This window comes from Myotis davidii, unplaced genomic scaffold, assembly GCF_000327345.1.
Source record: "Myotis davidii unplaced genomic scaffold, ASM32734v1 scaffold201, whole genome shotgun sequence".
NCBI lineage: Eukaryota > Metazoa > Chordata > Mammalia > Chiroptera > Vespertilionidae > Myotis > Myotis davidii.
In genome coordinates, this window is record NW_006297819.1 from 5,062,620 (window position 1) to 5,077,069 (window position 14,450).

Consider the following 14,450-nt stretch of genomic DNA (forward strand, 5'->3'; position numbering starts at 1 on the left):
GCCGAGACACCCCCGGCCCGCCTCTCCAAGCGGAGTGGTCGGGTTGCCCTCCTCAGTCTAGGCTCCACACCGCGAACCTTGGTGTTGGTCATCTTTCCGTTTTATTCACGCTTGAGAGCGTTGCAGGACCTTCTGGAAGAAGGAGGAATTGGAATAAAAAAAGCAGGGAGTATTAAGAGGTAGTGACTCAACTGGATTTGGGTTGGGTCAGACCGAGTGGAGGGGGGCGGAGAGAGCGTGAGCGCCCGAGACTTGGGGTGCCAAAATGTTTAAGGAAGAAGTGTTGTCGATCAGTAGGTGGAGCTCTTGCTCCGGGAGTTTAGTGTTGCCCCCTTACTGAGAGGGTCCTTGGTCACCAGGAAGCTTTCTTCAGGTAATTGGCAGAGTTCGTATTCTTTCATAGTTTTCCTCTTGAATAAAATTAGGAATTATTTTGGTCCGGATATTTCATTTGGGTAAGCTGTCACCTTACTATTAAATTACATACTGTTACAATATTAATTACATAACACGGTATTTTAAAATGTTGGCTGTTTGAGAGCTTGCCTTTACCCTCCTTAGAGGAAGAAATGTCATCTTATCAATGTTAAAAGCTTTCTGAGATGCCTGAGTTTTTTTCTTTCTTTTCATTAGAGATTCTTTGGAAGTATTATTTTTATTGATTTTCTAGTAATGCATATATAAAACTTTTCAATTTATTTAATCATGCCTTTGTTATTTGATATGTGGATAATTTTCAACTATTTACTAAACTCTTGTAAATGTATCTTTAAAAATAATTTTTAATTTAAATTTTTTGTTGACACTGTGCCGATGTCTCCCATCCCCCACCCCTTTTGCCCTCCTCCATCCAGTCACTGCCCCCCTTGCCCTCACTGCAATATAGTCTGTGCCCAAGGGCTATGCAATATATGTTCTTAGCTAATCCTTCACCTTCCTTTATCCAGCCCCCTTCCCCTCCCTTCTGACAGCTGTCAGTCTGGTTCATGTATCCATGCCTCTGGTTCTATTTTTTCAGTTTATTTTGTTAATTGGAATCCACTTATTAACAAATAAGTGATATCATATGGCATTTGTCTTTCTCTGATTGGCTTATTTCTGCTTATCATAACGATCTCCAGGTCCATCGATGCTATTGCAAAGGGTGAGAATTCCTTTTTTACTGCCTGAGTTTTTTCTGTTAACGCAAGTCAAAGAATTGTAACTGTGTTTTGAGTTAAGGAAGCCTTTCCAGCTATTCAGCAACCCTTTTGAGGGTGAAATAAAAGTCAGTCTTCTAAATAATCTCATACTGCTGAAAATATTATCTCGGTGTGTTTGTGTGTTTGAGGTCGCAGAAGTCCAAAAGTGTAATTTGGCTTTAGCTCTGTAATGTGATTCCTTACTCTGATTTTGTTTTAAATATTAGAGATTCATTCTGTTGAATCATATGTCTTATAATTAAAATTTCGAAGTCATGAAGAAATGTTTCCTTTATTTCACATCAGATTCTAAAGAATTCCAAACAAGATTTCCATTGAGAAATATGAGAAGTGTTCACTACATTTGAATTATGATCTAGGAAGTTTGGCTATTTTAGATATGAACAGGAGGCCGAAGAAGAGTTCCCATTGAGACTGTGTGCATGGGTTTATAAAGGAGGGCCTCAAATAAATTATTCTGTATGCTTGGTTCCAAAATCTTTGGTTTAACTCAGTCTCTAGGGTAATGTTCTGATAACTATGTTGGCAATAGAAATTAGTCGAACAGTGGTAGTAATCACAGTCTACATACGGCAATTATCTTTTATTTAAATGATTATTTTTGTATATCAACCTGATGGAGACAAATCCCCAGAAATGAGTGAACTTTAAGGGAACTGACTAAATTTAGAGGAAATTTTTATTGAGTCTGTACCTTACACCATCAACTATGCCTGAAATAAAGAGTCCTTAAGTCTAGTTCCTATTATTGGGAGCTTAAAATTGTGTTACTAGAGGTAAACTTTTAAGATGATTTCATAGGAATAGTGCCTTTAACTTCACATATGAACTAACTCCCAGGTAAGATGGGACTTTAAAAAAAAATTTTTTTTTCTGAGTCTTCTATTTAAGAGCCTGAACAAAGGAAGACAGTAGACATTATTTAAAATACCTTAAGGTCCTTGAGTTCAAAGACTTCTATCAACATGCACAATGTGGTTAGTGTTAGAAGACCTGTGAAAATGGTTTATATGGTTTTCGTATGAATTTTTATTTGCTAACTTTTAATTGTCTATTGAAGCTAGCTGAACTGTAAGTTGAATAGAAATATCTAAAATTAGGAACAAATGCAGAACTTACCCTCTAAATCAGTCTGCTATTTAAATATGTTATACTAGAGGTCCGGTGCACGAAATTCATGCACTGGACGAGGGCGGGTCCCTAAGCCCAGCCTGCACCCCCTTGCAGTCAAGGTCTGGGAGCCCTCGGGGGATGTCCGACTGCTGAGGAGGTGGGAGAGGCTTCCGCCACTGCCACTGTACTCGCAGGCTGTGAGCTTGGCTTCTGGCTGAGCAGCACTCCCCCTATGGGAGTGCACTGACCACCAGGGGGCAGCTCCTGCGTTGAGCATCTGCCCCTTGGTGGTCAGTGCACATCATAGCGACCAGTTTTGCCGTTCAGTAGATTTGCGTATTAGCCTTTTATATAGGATCATTGCCTATCATTTTAAAACTTTAGTTACTATTTTACCTGCTTTTCTCCCTATTTTACTTAGTTTTTATTAGCAGTAGGACATTTCATTATATTGACATGTATTCATCTGTTCTCCATAATAGATAAGTTTGCAGTTAATTACTGCATGTATGTGTTTATTTTTTAAAGAGCCTTTATTAATTTTTAGAGAGAAAGGGAGATGTATATATCAATGTTTGAGGGAAACATCCCATCAGCTGCTTCCTGCACACCCCCTATGGGGGATCGAGCCCACAATCCTGGCATTTGTCCTAACCTGGCTGGTGTAGCTTAGTTGATTGGGCGTCGTCTCGTGCACCAAAGGGGTTTATACTCTCATTTCTCTTCAGATCATATAAACCTTTCACCTTTTACTGTATGTATCTATATGCATGGTCTAGAAATCTGAGGTATGTTAGATATTCCTTTTGTACTAAAGTTGCTTGCTACGAACCAGGAACGTTGTACATTGAATTTGTGGTTGGTAAGCTGATTTTTTTTTTAATCTGTTGTTCCACTTAGGAAAGGTGATACTCAGGCATGAAGGTATGCCGTGCACAGCCATGACTGAGATGGCAATATAATTAATCAATATAATAGGAAATAAAACTGAATCCATTTATTTTTTTATCTGTAGTAAAAATTAGTTCTAATAAAAATGTCTAGCCCTAGCCAGTTTTGTTCAGTGGATAGAGCGCCAGCCTGCGAACTGAAAGGTCCCAGGTTCGATTCTGGTCAAGGGCACATGCCTGGGTTGTGGGCTCAATCCCTAGTGGGGGATTTTCAGGAGGCAGCCAATCCATGATTCTCTCTCATCATGGATGTTTCTATCTCTCTCTCTCCCTTCCCCTCTTCCTTCCTCTCTGAAATCAATAAAAATATTTATTTTAATTTTTTAAAAAATAAAAATGTCTATAACAAGATGTGAATACATGTGCACAAAGTAAAGATGGGAAAATAGACAGTAAAAATCTATCTACGTATATATAAAAGCCTAAGCAACCAGACGACTAGCCACTCGCTATGACATGCACTACCACCAGGGGGCAGACGCTCAACGCAGAAGCTGCCTTCTGGTGGTCAGTGTGTTCCCACAGCCAACCTCCTGCATTCCTTCCCTGTGGCCCGCTAGCCCTGATCAGCCCCAATCGCTGGCCAGGCTGAGGGACCCCATCAATGCACGAATTCATGCACTGGGCTTCTAGTATAAACATAATACATAGAACTGTGTAGTTTAGTAATTGAAATGTTAAAATATAAAACTCTGGAATCAAATCTATGTTGAAGAATTCAGTATAATGGTTGCCTCTGACAGCTTATTGGCTAGGAAATGGCACAAATGGGGTTGTTTTTTTGTTTTGTTTGTTTTATTTCATTGAGGAAGGGAGAAGAAGAGAGAGAATCATTGGTCGGCTGCCTCCTGTACATTCCCTACTGGGGATCAAGTCCACAACCTAAACATGTGACCTCCCGGTTCATAGGTTGATGCTCAATCACGGAGCCACACCGGCTGGGCACAAATGGAATTTTTGAAGTGCTATAAATATTCTGTATCTTTACCTTGGATGTTGATTACATAGGTGTGTATATAATGTAAAAACAAATCAGTAAGTAGTAAACAAGATATACTTCAATAAAACAGTTTTTAAGGTTTTATTGCTAATTTTGTAAGAAAAAAACACAAACAACAACAAACAGAAAAAGCCAGACAGGCTGAAGTAGAATTCAGGAACTTTTATAAACCTTCAGTTCACACTTCTTGCTTCTATGAAGCCAATAACTTGTGGGCTATTGATTGAGATACTCAATTTTAACAAATACCTTGTATTGTCCCCTTGCTATGTTAAGATAAATTCATATATAACCCACCCGTGCCACATTTATTTTAAAAGTCAATATAATGTCCTAACTAATATAAAAGAGAAATAAAGGAAAGTAAATTATATCTATTTCAGTCTAAATGATCAGGTACAGCTATACCTCAAATTGTAAGACCGGACTTTTGCATCTGTCTGTAAATAGAATCATTATGTAATTTAGAAAGTATGCCTGCTACCAGTATAGATATGTACATTGGTGACTAACACTGTGTTGCTGTCAGTGTTATGATTTCTTTCCAAAATTGTGGACAGCTGTTGATAAAGTTCTGAACAAAACAAAATAATCAAAAGTTTCTGGGTTGGAAAATATTTTTAATGGCCATTCATATGAAGCATTATTTTTCAAAGCCAGTGCTTTTGCCAGACAAAAGTAATATTTTTATTAAATTTTACTTTGCTACGTCCTCTGTTGGCTTGATGGAAATCTTTTGACTTCATTTTCTTTTCCAGTTATTAGCTATGGCTTCCAGTTTTGTATACCACCTGAAAGATACACCTTCTAGATTAATTATTTTTTTGAAGCACAGTCTACATCAAGCATGTCAAACTCGCAGCAGGCAGGCCACATGCCTCAAGGCCTGTGGCCCGCCAACCAAGAGTTTGACATGCTTGGTCTTCATACTCCATTAGAATACTAGTAGTGACCAATAGAAACTTTTTTCCTTCATAGCAATGAAAATTGTATGAATTGTAGTTTAATAGTTACAAAATAATATAATTGTTCAATCACGAACACTGCTTTCTCTTTACCTATTCTCTTCCATTATCTGTTTGCATTCACTCATTGGCACAATTTAGTCCTCTCTTGTCCAAAATAGTAGTGACTGCTTATAATTGAGCAGTTGAAATGTGGCTTGATGAAATTGGATTTTAAATTTTAACTTTAAAAACTGATACTCAGAGTTGGTTGTTGGACAGTTTTTAAAAAAATACATATTTCTTGCCCTGACCAGTTTGGCTCAGTGGATAGAGCATTGGCCTGGGGACTGAAGGGCCCCGGGTTTGATTCCGGTCAAGGGCATGTACCTTGGTTGCAGGCATATCCCCAGTGCAGGGTGTGCAGGTGGTAGCTGATTGATGTTTCTCTCTCATCGATGTTTCTGGCTCTCTGTCCCTCTCCCTTCCTCTCTGTAGAAAATCAATAAAATATATTTTTTAGAAAATACATATTTATTGATTTCAGAGAGGAAGGAAGAGGTAGAGAGATAGAAACATCAATGATGAGAGAGAATCATTGATTGACTGCCTCCTGCACAACCTCCCACCGGGGATTGAGCCCACAACCGGGGCATGTGCCCTTGGCCAGAATTGAACCTGGGATCCTTCAGTCTGCAGGCCGACGCTCTATCCACTGAGCAAAACTGGCTGGGGCAATTTTTAAGTATTGAAACAACTTGTATATGTGAATCTACTGTAAATTTTATGAAATATAAATACAGATCAGATCTTTCCAATGAAAATGTGTGAATTGAGTGGTGCTAGAAATGTAATATTCACTGGATTTTAAGGCTTGGCATAAAAAAGACAAGAAAAAGTAAAATAATCATTAATAGTTGTTATTTTGATTACACGTTGAAATGATTTCACCTGTGTCTTTGGTTTGTTAATGTAGATATTAGTAAATTACAAATTACGTATGTGACTTGTTATATTTCTAGTAGAGGCCTGACGGATGGGGAAGGGATAATGGAAGTATATATTTACCTTTGTGGATCTAGTACAACCTATGTTTTGCCTCTGTCATTGCTGAAGCTGATATTGGGGATGTGGGGTGGAGGAACAACCCTGTTTTCCAAGTCCAAAGTCTTCTCAGTTGTTAGTCCTCAAAAGTGCTGAAGTGAATACTTTTTTAAAAAACTACTTGACACACATCCTTAATTATTTCTTTTGGATAATTCCCTAGAAATGAATTTTTTGGATCAGAAGGTACTGGCATTTTAAAATTTCTGATATTTGTTGCCAAGTTAACTTCAGAAAGATAATGGCAGTTTATACTACCAGCAATGCATGAGCATTCCCTTCTCTTCTCCAAGAGCTGATGGAGAAGTTGAGGGGCATTTGGAAAAACTTTAAAGAAGTGGAGGAAGACATTGTGGCTGCCATTTCAGCCACTATGGAATGGTATAAAATACCCTTATCTGGGATGAGTGTCATACATTGAGCATTTGTAAAATGATAGAAATAACTAATAGTTTCTTTTTTACTAATAGTTTCTTTACAAGTTGGTTTTGAGGATATCCTATATAATAAAAGTCTAATATGCTAAGTGCCATCCAGTCTGTTCAACAAATCAAAGAGTAATATGCTAATGATATGCTAAAGCTGCTCAACTGCTCACTGTGATATGTACTGACCACCAGGGGGCAGTCAGCCAGCCAACCAGTCGCTATGACATGCACCCACCACCAGGGGGCAGATGCTCCGATCAGTAGGTTAGCTTGCTGCTGGGGTCCAGCCAATTGGGACTGAGCAAGACAGGCCGGAGATGCCCTGGAGCCCTTCTGTGATCCCTCTCCAGCTGGCCAACCTTCTGCATCCCTCCCTGGCCCCAATAGTGCCACCAGTGGGGTCCCTCAGTCTGGCCTTCGCCCTCTCACAATCCAGGACCCCTGGGGGGGTGTCAGAGAGCCGATTTCGGCCTGATCCCACAGGCCAGGCCAAGGGACCCCACTGGTGCACATAAAGCCTTAACTATAGTTTTGCTTTGCTGACTAGGTGATAAATGGCATGTATGTTTTTCTAGTTAAGTTGGACATTTCCCACTTGTACTGACTGACCATTTCTTTTCTTTGTGACTTACCTGTTACTTGTATAACTTACCAGGTTTTTAATTTGGATATTGATTACTTTTTTACATCAGATTACAAAAAAGATAATGTTCTTTAGGAAATGGGTTGAAACATTCAAATTAGTAAATATTGTCACAGTGATGCCAGTTTATGACACATCAGAAAAAAATTTTTTACAGGTGTAACTTGTTTAAGCTATGATAAGCGAAGAAAATATTTTTTCACTTAGGAGCATTTTAAACATTTTTTTATTTCTCTTTCCAGAAAAAAAAAAGTATATTTAAAGATATATTTGAAGCCCTGGCCAATGTGGCTCAGTCAGTTGGAGCATCATCCTGTGCACCAAGAGGTGCGGGTTGGATTCCTGATCAGAGCACAAGCCCGGGTTTCAGGTTCTGGGTTCCATCTCCAGTAGGGGGCGTGTAGGAGGCAGCTGATTGATGTTTCTCGTCCATGTTTTTCTCTCTCTGCCTTTCCCTTTCTCTCTCTCTCTCTCAAAAAAAAAAAAAATCAATTTAAAACATTTTTTAAAAAATAACTGAACAAAAGTGATATATTTGGATTTTCCCCTCTCTAGTCTGGGTAGTTTATTACTTGTAGCTTCCATTATCTTCAAAAAGGAAACTTACTATAATCCAAAAAGCATTGATTATAAAGCAGCCATGTTTTGTAGTTTAGTGTGGCGCCAATCACTAATGATAGTTCACAGTGGGGTCATTAGTAATTTTTTGACCTGGGCCTTGGTTCCTTTATCTTTAAAGAGAGTAGCTTGAATCTGACCAAAAATGGCTAAATATTCTATTTCATGTGATAGTTCTAGTCTGTTGGTAGTATCTTAATCAGTGTTTAATAAATTAATAGCTTTTAAAAGTGCTTAGATTACCAAAAAAAGGTGATGTCAATGATTAATACCTACCATGACCTCTGTGGAATGTATGTCCCATGTTTGCCATCCCTAATCTCTGTCATCTCTAACTTTCTGTGACACTAAGAAACAGAACTTTGGAATCATATTGGAATTGTTATCTTTATTTTGCTCTTGTGTCTTTTTGAGACTTACTTCCCCCCAATGGCACTTTTATTTTTATTTTTATAGCTATTAACATGTCCTCCACTGTTAAGCATAGAAACAGAGGTGAGCCAAGAAGGAAAGAGATGGACTCTGGGATTTTTGATTACTTTTTATGGCCAAAAATACAATGAGGGAGGAAGGGAAGACTAGGCCAGTAGCCACAACTAGGTGATAAAGAGTTTTATATGTAGTATTATTTGAATCTTATTTGTTAGGTTATGTGTAACTGTTGAAAAAATTTTTTAATTGATTTTTAGAGCAGACAGACATTGATTTGTTGTTCCACTGATCTATTCACCCATTGGTTGGTTCTTGTGTATGCCCTAACCAGATCCCCGAAATCTTGGTGTACTGGGACAATGCTCTAACCCAGTGGTCAGCAAACTGCGACCCCTTGAGTGTGACTCTTCCACAAAATACCATGTGCGGGTGCGCACGCACAGTGTGATTGAAACTTCGTGGCCACACTCAAGGGGCCAAAGAGCCGCATGTGGTTCACGAGCCGCAGTTGAGCTACTCTGCCAAGGCCATAGCTGTTGAAAATGTTTAAGCAGAGAAGTAAAATGATTGGATTTGTATTTTATATTATTCTGACTGCTTGTGATGGCTTTGTCTCCTTTCCTCTAATCTTATTTCCTTTCATTAGGCTAGAGGTTTTGGATTCAAATGATGGCCTGAACCACACTGCCAAAAAACTATAGGAAAAGGTTATGAAGATATTTGGGAAGCAGAATTAATGGGTATTAAAATAGGACATAAGCCAAACCGGTTTGGCTCAGTGGATAGAGCGTCGGCCTGCGGACTGAGGGGTCCCGGGTTCGATTCCGGTCAGGGGCATGTGCCTTGGTTGCGGGCGCATCCCCAGTGGGGGGTGTGCAGGAGGCAGCTGGTCGATGTTTCTAACTCTCTGTCCCTCTCCCTTCCTCTCTAAAAAAAAATCAATAAAATATATTTTTAAAAAATAGGACATAAGACTACATCTAAAACTCCATTTCTGTGGAGGGGGTGGGCTATTAATGAAGATAGCAAATAAAGGTAGATGTTTTAATTTTCTATAGAGCAGCCGTTCTCAACCTGTGGATCGCGAGCCCTTTGGGAGTCGAACAACCCTTTCACAGGGGTCGCCTAAGGCCATCGGAAAACACATATATAATTACATATTGTTTTTGTGATTAATCACTATGCTTTAATTACGTTCAATTTGTAACAATGAAAATACATCCTGCATATCAGATATTTACATTACAATTCATAACAGTAGCAAAATTACAGTTATGAAGTAGCAACGAAAATAATTTTATGGTTGGGGGTCACCACAACATGAGAAACTGTATTAAAGGGTCGCAGCATTAGGAAGGTTGAGAACCACTGCTATAGAGAATGATGCATTCAGTTTTCAATGTGTTGAATTTGATATTCCTATAGAGATAACTAACTAGTAAGCAATTAGAAATATATGTTTGGATTCAGAGATTTTGAAGTATAAAAATACCAACATTTAGGTAGTCATAAGGAAAAAGGCAGAGCTGGGAAGGAGCTCACCTAATTGAATATAGGTATTCTTTTTAGATTATAGCCTTGAGTAGATTTTGTTCCTGTGTGTTTAGCGCTTCCAGTACCCAGCTAAATAATTACTGTTTTTATACACAGGATACTTGCAGTCACACAGCTTGGAGAGCTGATCCACCCATCACCACTTTTTTGATACCTGCTAAACCTATCTAGAATAGTGACTCTCTACCAGGATTACACCTCCTGCCCACCCCAGAAATCTGGATAGTGTCTGGAGGCATTTTTGGTTGTTACAATGGAGCATCTAAAATATAAACAAGCTTTAACAGCTTTCTCTATACTTCATTTTCTCTTTTTGCTATGTGACTTTAAAAGTCAGAATTTGTAGAAAAAGACCCACTTTCGTGTAGTCATGTCTCCATCTTGTGGCCTTGCAGAATATTGCCACTGAGTTTTGTTCCTACAATTATGGACATAATTAAGATTACCTTTAATAAAAGCTAAATATTAAAGAGCTTATTATCTGATGTTGGTGTGCTAAATACTTAACATGCATTATCTCATTTTATCACACTGGTCTTTTATAAGCCAAGAGTAAAGGTTTCCTATTACCATTTTCTAAGCTCAAAGCTATATATATTTGACTGAATAATAGACTGATCTTGTGGTGCTGGCACAAAATAATATCTAATGGGTTCTAGAAAGTAAAAGGCAAGTAGCTATGTTTTCCCAGATCTAAGGACTTGGTACACTTTTTTTTTAATCCTCACCTGAGGATATGTTTTTACTGAGTTTATAGAGAGAGGGAGAGAGAAACAATGATCAGTTGCCTGCCATATGCACTCTGGCCGAGGACTGAACCTGAAACCCAAGCATGTGTCCTAATGGAATCAAACCTGAGATCCTTTGATGCATGAGATGACACTCCAACCAACGGAGCCACACTGGCCAGTGCTTAGTACACATTTTTATGGGCACTTCTGTCACATCAGTCTGTCTCCCCTTTTAGGTCCTTAGTCTAAAAACTTTGGTATGAAGATGCATTGGGGTTTTGTTATGCATTTGAGAAACAAGAAAAAAATAGCAAGTCACATAAATTTACTTGAGCTAAGAGAATCATTTTGTGTCTTTAATAACTACTGTCCTCAGGTTTTTATAGTTACGGTTGTAAGCTCCAGGGGCAATAGGAACCTAGGACAGAACAGATAAAGTAAATGAGTAAAACGAGAAGAAATGTAAGCTCTGTGCCCACCGGTGTGGTTTAGTGGTTGAGCATTGACCTATAAACCAGGAGGTCACGGTTTGATTCCTGGTCAGGGCACATGCCCAGTAGGGGGGCATGCAAGAGGCAGCTAATCAATAATTCTCTCATCATTGATGTATCTCCTTCCCTCTCTCTCTCTGAAATCAATAAAAATATATTAAAACAAAAAATGTAAGCTTGTGTATTAGCAACCAACTTAAATTTTTTTTAAAACCACATGGCTGATTTAACTTTTAGGCCAAGAATTAAGGTGTTACCTACAGAGTAGAGATCTTAAGCTGGCAAATTAAAATAGTCTACATTATTAAATTATATTAAGATCTTTTTCTGAAGTAAGCAGTCAGTGCTGTGATTAACTTAAGTTTTGGGTTGGACCGTTTTGAATTTGAGGCACAGCTCCTCAACACTAGCTAGGTCACACACATAGCTATAGTAAAACATCCTATATTATAGGGGAAATGATTAACATTTTATGTGAAATCCATTCTAATATAGCATTATTTATTTATTGACGTATTCCACTTCTCTGCCCACTTTAATTTAGAAATTTACACACATGCAGTGAGAAGTTTATTAATTTAGGTGGATGCTAATTTTGTATGGTTAACATAATAAGCTTAATTACAAAAATAAATATTTTAAGGTGAAATGGGGGAATCTGAATTTGTAACTGGCAAGGTGATTCTGGTGTATAGTTTGGAATCCATTCCTGGATTTTGTGACACTGCTTCTCCAGATATTTTCCCTACTCTTGTGAAAATTATTTCTCAAACATCTTTATGGGTTCTCATTCTTTTTACCCCTAAAATATAAGTGTTACGTTTGGTAATTCTGTGTTTAAATATTATTCTCACTATGGACATTTCTTGGTAATGTGATCTTTTCCCATAATCAGAGAGTGTACATTATGCATTTTAAAAAAATACATTTTTATTTCAGAGAGGAAGGGAGAGGGAGAGATAGCAACATGAGTTATGAGAGAGAATAATTGATTGGCTGCCTTGTATACACCCCCTATTGGGGTTTTAGACCACAACCCGGGCATGTTCCCTTGACCGGAACCAAACCCGGGACCCTTCAGTCCACAGGCTGATGCTCTAGCCACTGAGCCAGACCAGCTAGGGCCATTATGCATTTTTCATATTCCAGGAAACAATTCTCAAAAGGGAATTCTTATTAGTTAAATTACTGTAAAAAGTCTAGGTGCACTGCTTGCTTCTAGTACAGGGGTGGGCAAACTTTTTGACTCGAGGGCACAATGGGTTCTTAAACTGGACCGGAGGGCTGGAACAAAAGCATGGATGGAGTGTTTGTGTGAACTAATATAAATTCAAAGTAAACATCATTACATAAAAGGGTACGGTCTTTTTTTAAATAGTTTTATTCATTTCAAACGGGCCGGATCCAGCCTGCGGGCCGTAGTTTGCCCACAGCTGAGCTAAAGCCTAATCCAAAGCAAGGCACTAACTCTCTTCAATTGTTTGAAGGCTGAGAGAGGTGAGGAAACTGCAGAAGGAAAGATTGAAGCTAGCAGATGTTGGCTCATGCAATTCAAGAAAAGAAGCTGTCTCTATAACATGAAAGTGCAAAGTGAAGCAGCAAATTATCCAGCTCTAGTTAAGATAATTAATGAAGGTGGCTACACTATAAACAACAGATTTTCATTATAGATGAAACAGTCTTACATTGGAAGAAGATACCATCCACCACTTAATACCTAGAGAGAAGTCAATTCCTGGCTTCAAGTGACTGACTCTCTTGTTAGGTGACTTTTAAGTTAATGCCAGTGCTCATTTACTATTCTGAAAATTTTAGGACCCTTAAGAATTATACTAAATCTATTCTCTTTATGCTCTAAAAATAGAACAATAAAACCTGGATGACAGCACATCTGTTTGCAACATGGCTTACTGAGTATATTTTAAGCCCACTGTTGAGATCTGCTCAGACAAAGATGTTTTTAAATATTACTCATTGGCAATGCACCTGGTAATCCAAAAACTCTGCTAAGGGTGTACAAGGTTAATGTTTTTATGCCTGCTAACACAGTGCCCATTCTGCAGCCCATGGATCAAGGAGTAATTTGAACATTGAGTCTTATTATTTAAGAAATACATTTTGTAAGGCTATAGCTGCCATAAATAGTGATGCCTCTGATATATTTGGGCAAAGTAAATTGTAAATCTTCTGGAAAGGAGTCACCATTCTAGATACCATTAAGAACATTTGTGATTCGTGGGAAGAGGTAAAATAAATCAGCGTTAACAGGAGTTTGGGAGAAGTTCATTCCAACCCTCATGAATGACTTGGAGGGACTCAGACTTTAGTAGAGACTTTAGTAGCTGCAGATGTGGAAGTAGCAAGAGAACTAGAATTAGAAGAGGAATTGCTTCTTATGATTGAGCAAAGCAAGTGGTTTCTTGAGATGGAATCTACTTCTGATTAAGATGCTGTGAAGATTGTTGAAATGACAACATAGGATTTAGAATATTACATAAACTCAGTTGAGAAAGCAGCTGCAGGGTTTGAGAGGTACATGCCCTTGACCGGAATCGAATTTGGGACCCTTCAGTCTGTAGGTTCTGACTCCGGTTTTGAAAGAAGTACTATGTATAAAATGCTATCATACGGTACAGCATTGCATTTTACAGAGAAATAGTGAAGGGAAAAGTCATTCAATGCAGCAAACTTCATTGTCTTCTTTTAAGATATTGCCACAGCAACCCCAGCCTTTAGCAACCACCATGCTGATCAGTGAGCAGCCATCAACATCAAGGCAAAACGCTCCACCAGCAAAAATCATGTCTCAACTCACTGTAGGCTGTGATGATGGTTTGCATTTTCAGTAGTACTTTTAAATTAAGCTATATACTTTTTAAAAGACATAATGCTATTGTGCTCTTACTAGACTACATACAGTGGAAACATAGCTTTTAAATGCACTAGGAAACCAAAAATGTATGTGACTCACTTTATTGCAGTATGCCCAATCTATATTTGTTTTTTCTCATAAGTCCTATAAAAGTCTTTTAAAGATAGGTTTGTTCAAAGCAGAATCCAGAGAGAAACCAAGATGGCGGCATAGGTTAACGCCGGAGATTGCTGCCTAGAAAAACCACTTCAGAGATACAACAAAAGGACGGAACGGACATCATCCAGAACCACAGGAAGGCTGGCTGAGTGGAAATTCTACAACTAGGAGGAAAGAGAATATCATACCCAGACTCAGAGGAGGCGCAG

At 38.5% G+C, this 14,450-nt stretch overlaps 1 protein-coding gene across 2 annotated transcripts in view; it reads left to right on the forward strand.

Moving 5' to 3' along the window:
• The window catches only part of NAA50 (N(alpha)-acetyltransferase 50, NatE catalytic subunit), a 34,520-nt gene that overhangs the window by 350 nt on the left and 19,720 nt on the right, over positions 1 to 14,450 (forward strand). The window lies entirely within an intron of this gene.